This window comes from Vespa crabro, chromosome 3, assembly GCF_910589235.1.
Source record: "Vespa crabro chromosome 3, iyVesCrab1.2, whole genome shotgun sequence".
Lineage (NCBI taxonomy): Eukaryota > Metazoa > Arthropoda > Insecta > Hymenoptera > Vespidae > Vespa > Vespa crabro.
In genome coordinates, this window is record NC_060957.1 from 6701664 (window position 1) to 6716315 (window position 14652).

General features: G+C 38.6%; 1 protein-coding gene across 8 annotated transcripts in view; it reads left to right on the forward strand.

Moving 5' to 3' along the window:
* The window catches only part of LOC124423044 (transcription factor Sox-6-like), a 174563-nt gene that overhangs the window by 14102 nt on the left and 145809 nt on the right, over positions 1-14652 (forward strand). Inside the window, exons 1-2 of one of the 8 annotated variants that reach the window (XM_046960307.1) lie at positions 1255-5245; positions 5657-6046. The exons of 6 other annotated variants lie outside the window; for them this stretch is intronic. The gene's annotated coding sequence lies outside the window, so the exon portion shown is untranslated. Of the gene's footprint in view, positions 1-1254; positions 5246-5656; positions 6047-14652 lie in introns of those variants that run through there. One more of the 8 variants, XM_046960310.1, reaches the window with a different exon arrangement.

Sequence of the window (14652 nt, forward strand, 5' to 3'; positions counted from 1 at the left end):
GCACTTACACGGTAGTTCTCGGCCCTTCCCACCTGCACGATCCTCAATGAGCTACTACCAGCACAAAGGACGACCTGTTAAACATTCAAGAGTCCACTTGAAATATCGATCCTCTTTTCTTTTCGATCTTAAGAAAACAATCCTCATTAAAAGAAAAAAAAATTATCTTTAATTTGATATTAATGAGAATTTATTTCTTCTTTTTTATCGATATCGATCGATGATTACCTTGGATATCATACGTTAATCATAGTTTATTAATTACGAGACAACCGTGTGCGTGCTCGTTTAAGACCAGTTCTCGAAATCGCTTCGTATTACCAAAAACGGCATCGTCCAGTCTCGATAATCCAGGACGATCCATCGTTTTTCCTCGCTGTAAAAAGTATCATAGGTACTCTCTTTTCGAGGCGAACGTGCTAACCGACATCTGAAATCCTTGGTGCACAAACAACGGTCTCCTCCGTCAGGAAAGTCGTCCGCGAGTGGGCTTCGCACGCGAACGAGACTCGACGTTTAACAGGGACGACGGTGGGCCGGTACTTTTATGCGAACGAGACTCACATATTTCATGTCACTTTGATCCGTCCTTTCCTTTTTCTCTCTCTCTCTCTTTCTCTCTCTCTCTCTCTCTACCTCTCTCTCTCATGCATATATGCTATTTGTATTTTTTAATCTCGTATAACAAAAAAAAAATAGTTTTCTTATAAGTTACACGCATGAGAATTAGCGTGTGTATGTGTGTATATATGTGTATGTGTTTGTGTGTGAATTCTCTTCTCTTCTCGTACACTTGTAATTGCAACGCAGTCTTCGGTCCTCCTCGTTCGAGTTCCCTTCGTTCAGTATTCTTATCTTTGACTACGGTCAGGCTGGTCTGCCAAGTCGCAAGGCGTCTTCGTCGTCGTCGTCGTCGTCGTAACGACGTATATACCTACGTACACGTCTCTTCGCATAAGTAGCGAATTCTACTTCTCTTCCCTTCTCTCCTCTCGATCGAGTTCGCGCGAGAACGCGATAGCGCACGAATGAGTTATGATCCCTATTCTCAAATTTGCATATCGATTCATTATGCGTTCTGGTGGAAGTCAAAATTGGAACGCTGCTTGGCGCAACCGATTGCTGCTCGCTCGCGAGGACATTGGAGGAGGTGAAGGAGGAGAACGATAAATCAAACGCATTCCGTTTCTTTCTTTCGTTTTTTTTCTTTTTTTTTTTTTTTTCATTTGCTTTTCTTCTTTCGTCTTCATGACATTTTCTTTTGTTTCTTTTGCCTTGTCTCTTTTTATTCTATTTTTGTTGTATATTTTATTTTATTTTCTTTTTTTTTTTGTTTCTTTTAATACGTCAGAACTTGTTTGTATAATTTAAGAAGGGCAAGAGAGAGAGGGAGAGAGAGAGAGAGAGAGAGAGAGAGAGAGAAAGAGGAAAGATAAACTATATAATTTCTTTGCAATTTTCCTCGTCGCTGTAAGGTGCGTGGCATGCTTATTATCTTCGATATATAGTTACGAATCAGCCCATGAAGGCCATACGCGCAGATGTTCTAAATTGCGTACAAACAAATCACTTTGGCACGATCGAGACAAGCAAATACAGTTGTGCAATAGCTCCCTTGCGACGTTGGGTAATTCGATTTATGTAATGATATATCGTAGTCATTAGATATTTTGGATACAAAAAAATAATCTTTATTTACATTCAAGTACATTTATTTTCATATCTTTCTTTAAATTATTAAATATACAATGAAATCTATTCGTTTATAATGTGTTTGAAATAAAGAATTAGGAGCCGTCAGGCATAACATTAACGCATTGAGTTTCTCCGAAGCTCGATCGAGCGAGCAAAATTTATAATCCCCCGGCGTCGGCCATTATAGAAAGAAGACATTTCTCGAAAGACGAACGCTATTCGAGTGGACGTTATTTACGACGCCGTATATACCGTGTAATCGCGACGATAGGCAGCTAGCGAAAGGAACACGAGCTACATACGTATAAGCTTAATATATTAATTGCCGGTGGCAGCGATTCCCATTGATCGCTTCTCATTCCTAGAAGCGTGAGTCTCTGCAATTAGTAATTATTAAAGGATGTAGATGAGCGTGAAGAAAGTTCGATCGAACGGTCACGATCGCGGATACGATTTAGAATAGATTTCAGAGTACACGTGTATTAACACGAAACGCACGAACTACTTATCTCGACCTCATTCATAACATCTCATCTTCATTTCAAAGATTTAGGATCAGATTATTTTCATCTTATCGATTTTTCTATAAAATTATCGAATAAAAAAGGACGCTGCACGAACATAGTTGGACGATAAACATGAAAAATGAAAAGACAATGTTGACTCGGTGTCAAGAAAACATCGATTTTCAGGAAGTTAATTCATTATAAAGCTGAGCGATCAGAGATACCTACCTACCTATCATGAGACACGAACTGAATGAATGCAACTCGGGAGCAATCGGTCCGTTCTTGCTCTCTCATGCCTGGAGGAAGGAGACGGCGAGGAAGAAGCGCAAGAAGAACAAGAAGAAGAAGAAGAAGGTTTGGAGCTACGGGATGGACAGGAGTCCGTAAGGGTATGAGAAAGAGGTGGGGAGGGGAGCTAGGAGGGAGAGAGAGATAATACTAGCGCGACCGCCTTAAAGCGTGCGTACTCGCGTCTTAAACAGCAACGGCAGCAACAGCAGCAGCAGAAGCAGCACCATGAGTAGCAGCCGCAGCATCAGCAACAGCAGCAGCAGCAGCAGCAGCAGCAATGGATACCCCTCTACCAAGACTTTAGGCTCTTTCTCTCTTCTCTCTTTCTTTCATTTGCTATCTTGCTTCGCCAGTGGCTAGTCTCAACAACCTTTCTTTCTCCATCTCCCTTGTCTCTTCTCCTCTCTCACAGCTTCTTCCGTGCAGGAGCAGAGCATCTCACTCTCCCTTTATCTCTCTCTCTCTCTCTCTCTCTCTCTATCTCTCTCTCTTTCTCACTGTTCCTCCCCACCTCATCCTTTCATCGTCTCCTTCTTCGCGACTATCACACACACACACACACATACAACACACATACACAGCACCTATACCTCTTCAAAGATCCCTTCAGTTTTGTGCGCTACCTGGCTCTACCTTGTGGTTGTCGTATCGTATGTATGCTTGTGCGCTCGCGCTCATTGCCGAGGCGGGGCAAGGTGATGTTCGTCCGATGCTGAATATGTACCTGGCGTCTCTACGGATGGAGTAGTCGTCGGTTAGAAGAGAGAAGGAGGTAGTTGAATATCCGTGTGCGTGCGTTGTCTTCTCTCATGTAGGCACACGAGCCCTCTCACACGTGCTCCGAGAGAAAGAGGGAGATATACATACTCGATGTGAAAGAGTAGGATAGAGTTAGAGGTTTACTTACATGCACGCGACGAATACACACACACACACAAACATTCTTGATTCCACGCGATCGTGAAATACATCGAGGGAAAAAGGTAAATCGAGTAGTGAGTGAGTGAGTGAGTGAGTCAGTCAGTAAGAAAAAGAGAGAGAGCGAGAGAGAGAGAGAGAGGGTCTGGTATACGTGTGTGCGACATCAATGTAGGCGCGCGGCCGGTGCACAAGAGCGTGGTGTGTCTCCCCTCCTTCCTTAGCCACACTCCACTCCTCCTCCTCCTCCTCTTCCTCCTCCTCCTCCTTTTCTTCCTCCTCCTCCTCCTTCTTCTTCTTGTCCTCCTCCTACCGCGCTCGGCCTCTACCTCCTTCTACCTGCCGGCCCAGGCCGACACACATGTGTATGTGTACCTTGGTCTTCAGTGTAAGATCTGAACCAGCGGAGAACGCACGGCTATTGTTATATCATTATCATTGTCATCGTTCGTGGCCGTTCGCGCCGGTCCGCGTCTCCCAATATAGAAAACGTGTCGCACCGATTTTCGTGAGGGCACGCGTGCTTTTTAAGTTTTAAGAGTCAAGAACTGGAATTTATTATTCATCGTTGTCAACATCATCATCATCATAATCATCATCATCATCATCATCATCATCATCATTATCCTCCTCCTCGTTATATTCTTTTTTATCCTCCTTCTTTTTCCTCCTCCTCTTCTTCTTTTTCTTCTTCTTCTTCTTTCGAGTACGCTGGAAACCGCGAGAAATCGGCTCGCGCACGCGCGAAAAAACGCGAGGACTCCGTGCCGTCATCGTTCCTCTCGTGCACACGCTTCGCGATCGGCAGCGCGCGCACGCGCGCGCGCTACCTCGTGTGCTCGTCTCTCTTTGGAGAACGCGTGTCGTCAGCACCGACAGCTATCGTGTCCTCTCTTGACTGCTGTGCTGTTGTTGTTGCTGACACCTTCTTGAATCGACCTCGAGGGAAGGTCGTGCAAAGAGGATAATGGGGTTGCCGATATTTTCTCTCTCTCCTCCCTCTCTTATCTGACTCTCTTTTTATCATTATCTCTTTTTTTTCCCTTTGTCTCTCTTTTTCTCTCTGCTTCTATCCACTATCTCTTTCTCTTTCTCTATCTCATGTGCATATAAACGACGGATCTTTTAAACAATACAACATCGAGCGAACAAAAATACGAGCTAGTGAACACGTGCCGGAAGCATCCTTATTTGTTTGTTTGTTTGTTTGTTTTTATTCTTCTTCTTTATTTTTCTTTTTTCTTTTCTTTTCTTTTTTTCTTTTTTTTTTGTAAGTTGTATACGTATACTTAAACTTGAGGTATTTTTATTCATCAATCAAAGAAAAATAGAAATTAAAAAATGTAAATGCATACGTATACACACACACGTATAACTATATATATATACTTACGTATATCAGTGAAGTGTCGTGTCACGGCTCTTTCTTCCGGAATCATCGTTGTCGTCGTTGTCGTTGTCGTTGTTGTCGTTGTTGACTCTCTTCGACGAGCGACGAGAGTTTCGGAGGATCGCGCGACCGGTTGTTGCGCTTCTCTCGCGGTTTATTTTCGTCTCGGAGAAGGACGTCGACTCGACGATCAGGATATCAAGGGGGGACGACTCGATGACGGGGAGAAAGAGGAGGAGAACTCGAGACCCGACGGACACGAGGAGGGCAGGATCGATCGGAAGGAGACTACGGCTGACGCCTAATTAAATCGATTAGACTTTGGGGTTAATTGTTCTGGAACGCCAGCTCGCTCTCACACAGACCCGTTACAACCTCCGTCGTCGTCGTCATCGTCGTCGTCGTCGTCGTCGTCGTCGTCGTCATCTCCATAGTGCTTACTGTACATCTCTCCCTATCTGTTACTTATAAGTAGAAAAAGGATCGAACGATCTATTTGAAAACATAAGATCGTGTTAAGCTATGAAGAAGAATATACATGGAATAAAGAGAAGAATTTGTTGATCTTTTTGCCGGACGAATGTATCAGTGTTTTTTGCTTTATCTTCTCTTATTTATCATTCATCTTTGCCTCGCTAACTCGATTGCGGATTTTTCTATTTTCATTCAGATTTCACGGATATAAAGAGTGTAACGAGTGATGTGAACGACGCGAGTGTTGTTTTAAGAAAAACATTGAATATCACTTTGTCTTTATTTATTTATATATATATATATTATATATATATATATATATATATATATATATATATATTTATATTTATATCACACTCTTTCTTTTGTTTGATCGCAGTGGTGTCATTTCGGAAACGAGTCGTTTTTTATTACACGTATAAAGTGCCTAAACAAGAAGGATATTATTCGACTAATTTAAAACGCACTACTACAGACGGAGAACGATCGAGTGCTCTCGATCGACATAGAAGTACGAAGGAGCGTGCGTGATCTAAGCTCGCGGAAGTTCATTCGAGTCTCTCTGTTCAAACCTGTCGAGAAACTAAGACGAGGAGAGAAGAACGTCACGAAACAGAACAACTAACGATAATTTCGCTCTGGAATAATCGACGTCGACGTCATCGATCGCATTGCGAATAGCTCCAACGATCGTAATGACGACGCGCGCTCCTTCAAATACCGAACGACGACGCTTCCTTCGTGTGGAAATCGTCTCTTCAAATTGACGGTAAGTCCGAGACATTCATCGAAATTCGATAATAACTATTACAGATTAAGAATTGATTCGTACAAACTGTAGGTATACCTATAATATTTTATTTGATATCATCAGTCTTCAACCAAGACAAATATTTATTTTGATTGATTAATTAATCGATATTAATTAACTTTATTTTAATCCATCGAAAGTAACCACGAATAAAAAGAATCGATCTAAGAATAATTATTACACATTATGACTTAATATCTTCTACGTTACTATTGGCCAAATATTTATTTGAATAATAGATTAGAAAAAGAGGAACTCGTCGAGTTGACATAGTTCATTTTCTCATAGAATTATTTAAGTATTCTTAGGTTAATTTATTCATCAAGAACATTCCAAAGTTGGATAAAAAAATAAAAAGAATATATAGATATGAATTAAAATGGGAATAAAAGAGCTCGAAATTTCGAGATGAAAGTAAAGCCAGCAATTTGTACAATGTCGAAAGAATATAAAAGCATTCTTTCTAGCGAGCAGAAAACGTTTCTATCTCATTTTGGTACTGGCATTCCCTCGTAGCGGATCCAACTCGTCCAGGCTCTTCTTAAAACTTATCGCGCGCGATAACCGGCAAAAGGGACGATGCCATCGTCGAACGAAGGGAGGAAGGTCGTTACAGCACGATACCTGGATTCACCTAATTATCGAGAAATGCCAAGCCGAAGAGCTTGGAATTCGCGCGAGCTAGTGTTCTGAGAATAAGAGATGCCAAGTCTTATTTTTTTTCTTTCTTTATTTTTTTTTCCTTTTTTTTCTTTTTCTTCTTTTTTTCGCATAGTAAGAAACAATGAGAAAGATAGAAGAGATCGATGAAAAGATAAATTGATTGGTGGACATAATAGATGCCAGTTATATATTTACTTGAGTAAGATTATCTAAATAAAAATCTTCGATATGATTAAAATTTGTAAAAATTAGTTATAAAATAATAAGATAAATGTTTACCGCGATAGAATTAATTACAAGTATGATCAATTTACATTTGTATTCTGATACATGTGTGCCATATGGGAATATGTACTACGAAAGACTATATAACATATTCTCAAACTAATACATATACCTATGTTAGAATCATTTTAGAGAGGAAACGTAGGTAGATAGGTAGGTATACTTAAACGTGACTCGGATCACCGAAGTATCGGCGTCCTCGATCGAGTAAATTTTTCTGACAGTTATACCATGGAATATTTCCTTAGAGGGATAATACGATTTCGTAGGCTATATACAATTGCAACGATATCTTCTCAAGTACTTTAGAAACTAACCTCGCCTTTTTCAACAGTCGAAGAGAGAATGAAAAGAATTGAGAGAGAGAGAGAGAGAGAGAGAGAGAGAGGTCGTGGTTTCTCGTAGTGAATTGGAAGCCGAGTTGCGCTTCGAAAACGAAACGATAAATCCTTCGATTGTCGAACGTCGATAATCGTTCGGCGGCTTGCGAGAGACGTTGTGTGTTGTGTGTAGACAACACGGGTGGAACAAGCATCGTCCGAGGCCGACACGCCGGTTATCGGGCGCACGTGATCGCGCGCGAACGTTCGCCCGCCTTAACCCGCTTTCTTCCTCTCTTGGATGCGAAAATATCGCGAGCGTCGTTCGGTCACGTTTGTAACGTAACACGCGCGCGTTGATCTTTCTCTCTATTTTTCCATCTTGTTTTCGCGACCTCGTCGAAAGAAAACGTTTTAGTCGTTCGAAAGGTTTCGGGTGGAAAAAAAAAAACAAAAAAAGAAACCAGACCAGAAATTTCAATATTTTTCAATCAAAATTAATTAGATTAAATTAAATGATATCGTTAGACATTCGATTTTAGACCTGTCAAAAATATCTAATGATCAAAATAGTACAACTTTATTTGTTAAAAAGATACTATGTACTACTGTATTTGATCTTTTTTCAATAATAAATGTTAGATTATCGAAAGGAAGATGAAACTGGTTGGCATTGTTCGATCTCGACTCGGAGGGTGGGCTTTCAACGCCTCGAACAAAATACCGTTCCGCGTCGTAACGCTCGGGAGTTTGGCGAGACGCGCACTTTTTATAGACTTCCGGTGAGCACGCTTAAATCGAGCGTAACGCCGATACTCGTCCTCGATCCTCGTAGTCCCCGACCAATAGAAAGAATCCCTCTCTCTCTTTCTCCCTTTCCCTCTCTTTCTCTCTCTCTCTTTCTCTCTCTCTTTCTCTCTCTCTCTCTCTCTCTCTCTCTCTATTTCTCTATCTATCTTTCTATCCTTCTTTCTGTCTCATGATATTCTTTTGAAATTCACCAAGGATTTTCCAACTTCGAAAAGAAGATAAAAACGAGTTAGACGAGCTCTAGTCGTTGTAATTTTCTAGTAGTTCTTCGCCATTTTCAATCCTTCTTCATATAATATCTTATACCTAATTACAGTAATAAAGTACATTGCTTTATACGAGTTATTCGTTCACATAAGGATAAGATACCGATCCGATAACTATCTGATAACAAAGCGACAAAGTACCGTTTCTATCGAGGATGTTAATAAGAATTCCTCACCCCCACGATATTTTTTCTCCTTCTCTCTCTCTCTCTCTCTCTCTCTCTCTCTCTCTCTCTCTCTCTCTCAACACTCTTCACGTGAATTGTCTCCCGATAAGAAAAAATGAGTGTGAGAAAAGAGCAACGCAGCAGTTGCTCTTCGTAAGATACATCACTATGCCTGACGCAATAAATTATTAATCAAAGCTTGTAATTATACGTTCCTAACGTGGCTAAGAATTCCACGGTATGTATATCCAGATAGATAGATAGATAGATAGAGAGAGAAAGAGAGAGAGAGAGAGAGAGAGAAACAGAAAGAAAAAGAGAGAAAGAGAGACAGATAGAGACAGAGACAGTATGCCGGTGGGCAGTCGATAGACCCGCTGGTATTACTCGCGCGTTACTTGCTCGAGAGTGGACGTAGTCGCTCTCAGTGGCCACTCTAATAGACGAGATGAGCGTTCTCGTATCGAAGCAATAAATCAAAAGCGTTTCGCGCTCGGCTTTCGCGGAGGTGGACGACTTCGATCGTCTTTTTTTTTTCAAACGAAGGCGCGACTCGTTTACATTATCTGGATCTTTCCAGGATCATTAACGTTCGACCTTCCTTTTTTCTTGTTCATTTTTATTATTTGTTTTTTTTTTTTTTTTTTTGTATTCTTATCACACAATTTATTATTCCAAACGCAATCGTGATTTTATCGAACGAGAACATTTTTTCAAATCGATAAAAATAATTTTTTTATTTACATTTTTTTTCGTTTTTTTTTTTTTTTTTTTCTTTTTTTTCATTCTCTCAGATAACGATGGTAAATGTTAAAGGTACATGTTATAGTTGTAAAATGATAATACGTCTTACCGAACAGATTAGGCTTCTATTTTTAAATGGCAATATTTTTTACTTAAAAGAATTCCAGACTGTCCGGAATGATTTGGGGACTACGCGGTAGTCGAACTTACCGCTTTTATATTGCGCACACGGGAGGAGACAGTCCAATTAAGGGCGCATTTGTATACTTAAGTGCATCCGATATCGATGCATAAATCCAATGGTACGATCGACGATTTACGGCGTTGGCGAATATCGTAAAACGTCCGACGCGTAGAGATATGCGTGAACGCTCGAAAAGCAAGGAGGAGGAAGGGGAGAACCGTTCTTCTTAGAAATCGACATCGTACATATGTACGTGTGTTTCATTTTTTCTCTCCTTCTTTTTCTTTTCTTCTTCTTTCAATTTCTTTCTCTTTTTTTTTATTTTTATTCTCTTCTTTTTTGTTTTTGTTTTTGTTTTTTATCCTCCTCGATGATTAATCAAATACGTACGAAATTCGTTCGAATTCGTTTATCGAAGGTCTCGTATTTCAATTTCACTAATGACGCACGTCACACGACGTCCTTTTTTTTGGAGAGAAAAATCGATGGATTGATAAAGTTGACACATTCTATAATTCATCGTTCTTTAATTATAAGTAAAATTCTAGATTATCAGAAATTACCTAGGATAAAATCTTTCTAAATGTGCCCGTTAGGTAGAAAGGTGCGTTCGCATTCGCTCTCGAAAAGTAATATTTTAATTACGACGAATGGCCGCATGAGTGTTATGTGCCATGTGGCTGCTACTGTTGGTTATGTGTAATGATGATGATGATGCTCGTAATAGTGGTAGTGGTAATAGTAATAATAGTAATAGTAATAGTAGTAGTAGTAGTAGTAGTAACGCCGGTGGTTAGGTGCCAGCAACGAGCAATAACGTAGCACTTTTTTCACGCTTTTCATTCGGTCTCGTGCGCATACTTTATGCACCTGCGAATATTCTATGGTCAGGAGAGGGAAAGAGAGAGAGAGAGAGAGAGAGAGAGAAAGAGAGTTGGTTTACAGGGATTATTGTAAGGTACCCGCGGCTTAATGAGTTTCAAGTCATATTCCAGAATCTTGAGATTTAAAAGTTCAGTGGTTGTAGCAAGCTCTCCTCTCTATTTTGCTCTCTCGTTCGTTGGCTTTTTATGTCTCGTCTTTTATAAAAAAAAAATTGCCAAGAGCAAGGAGCTACGGCCGTCTATCTTCTTACGATCGACAGTTAGCATCGATAATGTTTAATGATAGATGAAAGGTTCTACCTAACGGCTATCGATATATTCGCTCTCTCCTGTTGATGTCTAAGAATTTTTGTCGAACTTTTCCTGGAATCTCAACGTCCTTTTAAATCTGTTCGGAAACGAGATACCTCGATCTAATGGTAGATAAAGTTTATTATTAAATCTGTCGAAGGAGGCGATGAAATATCCGATGAAAGGACTATGTTACTAATCGAATGAAAGTAGTAGTTTCTCTATTTCACTTGTGTTACATACAAGCATAATAAGCATAATCGATAAGATCTACTCGTTTATTTTCTTTAGACAAAGTGTAAAATTTCAAATAGAGAAAATGGTACAAAATTTTCATATTACGCGACAGAGAAATAATAATAATAATAATAATAATAATAATAATAATAATAATAATAATAATATATTTAATATATACATATGTGAATGTTATAAGAAAAAACAATGAAAGAAGAAGAAGAAGAAGAAGAAGAAGAAGAAGAAGAAGAAGAGGAGGAGAAGGAGAGAAGGAAATCGAGGTAACATCTTTGACGTAGATTTTAGCCACAAAGCTCTGCCTTCGCGCCGAACCAACGAAGGGTTAAACCCTTTACGCGCTGCATCACAAAGGAGAGCGAGCTTACAGCCCTTGTAACATGAGTTGCACCCTCTCTCTCTCTCTCCCTCTCTCTCTCTCTCTTTCTCTTTTTCTCTCTTTCGTTCCTTCGAAAGAAGAAACGTGGATATAAAAGAGAACAGAAAGAGAAAGGACGGGCCTCTGGTTCAGGTACACTTCTCTTGTCGTAAATCTTCTTCGTTTGTTTTTTTCGCATCCTTCTTGACGATAAGGCATTGAGTTACCTTCCTCGGCTGCGTAACGGAAAGTTGTGCCACGGATCGTTCCGATGCGTTAAGAGCTCGTAAACGTTCGAAAATTCAGCTTTAAAAGCGTGCCGTATTTACTTTGCGTTTAGTGTCTTTAATACGGGAGCCGTGCATGGTAGAAAAAGATAAAAAGAGAAGAAAAACGAGATATGAAAGAATGAAAAAGAAACATAATTACTTAGGAAGAAAAACGCTTTTCTTTCCTTTTATATAACAACGATATTCTACACAACAATATCTTCGTTTCGCTATTATTTTCAGATCTTGGGGTAGAGATAATTCGTTTATTTTTTCAAACGATGATGATTCGCGCGTTCGATCCACCGCCAGCTAAAGATCTTTATCAATTCTTTCTCTCTTTCTATATCTATCTATCTCTCTCTCTCTTTCTCTCTACCTATCTTGAAAAGGAACATCGTCGATCCATTAATCGTATTCCGTTGATTCTCAACGTCGATTTCGTGCGTATCGTAGCGCGTATCGCTCTTTGCTTCGTCGTTGCTTTGTTTTCGAAACATGAACAAGTAAGTATGGGCGAACGGTTTTTCTTGCGCAAAACTTTTCAATCGATCGCGAGATTATTATTCGAATACTCGCTCTCGCGTGTTCTACGATAGTTTCAATCTTGAGATGACGAGAATAACATCGAAGATATATACGTTGAACGACTGTAGTAAATTTTATAATTTGTTTTTAAATATCTCAGATTCTTATCTTATTTCTTTTTTTTATTTATTTTCTTTTTTTTCTTTTTTTTTTTCAAATGAAATATATTATTGATATATAATGCATGATGAATGCGAAATATATTGACACGAAAAGAAAAAATATAAACCTCGGATAAGAGTTTAAATCGTTGGTAATTAAAATTCAAAATGCTCGGCGTGACTAATCGCTATGTGAATTGACCAATAAAAAATAAAAAAAAAAAAAAAAAAACATGATTATATAATGATATTAATTATCATAAGATAAAAGAGGGATGAGTAACAGAAGACACGTGTTAAGGGAAATTTCGAAAAAAAAAAAAAATAGAAAGAATACTCACACCAGGCGAACTTTATTATTACTTATTACTGTCTATAAACGCGCACACATATGTATATTTACCTATACTAACGTTAGAGACCACGCAACGTCTACCTTTTGCGAAACAGGTGGTTTTATCGAATGGAAGCTGCTTCGAGAGCACAATGAGAGTTGTCTCATTGCGGAGCATAATCCGTCTTCGTATGGAACTCTCGCTTCCAGTTCGCCTTGGCATGGAAAATGCAGGCGCGCGCTCGGCCTAATAGAGTCCTTTGTTTAAACCGAACCCCTATTATCGCTGCCGGGCATCCGGCCAGACTCTCTCGCCTTTGTGAACAATGTCCGAACGAGCCAGATACCTACTTGTCCAGCTTATTATCACGCTTTTCGATCCAATCTCGTCAAAAGGTATGATCTTATCTTTCTAAAGAATCGGAGAAAAAGATGTCGAGGGTATTCGATTTTTCTTCGTCCGTTTAACTATTGTAAACTAACGTTTCTAATTTTAATTTATAACATTCTTTGTGATTTCTATAATTTCTTTCTCTTTTTTTTTCTTTTTTTTTCGTTTATTGTAAAACTCTTTTCAATGCGATCGATTTAAATTTACATTTTATGTTTATTCAAATAAATTTATTATATTATAAATAAATATATTATAAATATTATAAATTACAGGATACTTGTATCATAAATAGGCATTTTATATTCGATATTAACGAGTATCTGATTAATGAACGTGAGATCACTTGGAAAACTTGTAGAATGGAACATCGTTCTTTCCTAGTTTAATGTAAAATATATTTCATTTCCACGGCGTATAGTATGAAACTAGTGAGATATTTATCATGAGGGTCACTTGGAGAACGAAGATGAAATCGATCAGGCGTTTCTAATAATTCGATTTATTAAGAAAACTTAGTTCCAGTTATTTAGGAAATACTTAGTAGTCGAAGTTATATATGACTATCTTCTTTGCCTAGTTGAAAATAATAATCAAATCGTTCGTAAAAGAGAACGTATCTGTTTTGCTAATTCAGAGAAATTATTACAATAAATAATTATCATTTTATGTAAATCCCTTTTTATTTTATAGTAATATAGTGTTTAGATTACGCATGACAAAATTTGTCTCTCTCTCTCTCTCTCTCTATCTTTTTTTCTCTCTTTCTCTTTCTCTTTCTTCGTCGTCCTTTCTTTTTTGTAACTTTTCGTTTTTACGCTTTCCACACAGCATCGCCAACGTGATTTGTACACGTAGAAAATGTGAAAGGTGTTATATACAAAATAAGCATCGAACGTAGAACGAGACGTAGAGCTCCGTTTGCGTCACGCGTGGATATATACTGCCCGGTGGCGAACAGGTTCTCGAAACTTATTCTGTAATTTCGATGTCGAGTCCATACTTTCTAGGATTTATATTTATTTTATTATATGATTATTCATAGATGGAATTCTCGTAGAATTGTGAATTGATCTATCTATCGATAGATCGATCGATTCTACATATCTAAGTAAAACATTTTAATAAAGTAAACAGTTAGGCTTGTAGAAAATTTTCTTTTTCTTAAGAAAATTTTTTATTATTTTTCGTCTCTCTCTCTCTCTCTCTCTCTCTCTCTCTCTCTCTCTTTTCCTCTTTGATGAAATAGTCGACAATATAATTCTTTCATTTTTAATGAAAGAAAACAAGAAGATTCCAAAAAACAATAGGAAAGCTCTATTGTAAATTATATATCGATGTAATATATATATATAATATGCACATACACTAATACACGCACACTAATCTCTGTATCTTCTTTTTCGAGTCAATGAAACGGTCATTGACCTTTGTGGCGGCAAAGGTTATTGCGTTCGTTCAAGAGTGAAGAAATATCGAGGAAATCGATTGTTGTGTTGTGCGTCGACAAATGTTTATCGCTATTATTCGATGAGGAGAAAGAGATCTTCCAAGAGAAATATAAAGATAGAAAGACAGATAGAATGAGAAAGAGTGAGAGAGAGAGAGAGAGAGAAAGAGAGAACAGAGAGGAGAGAGAAGAGGAAGAGTGGAG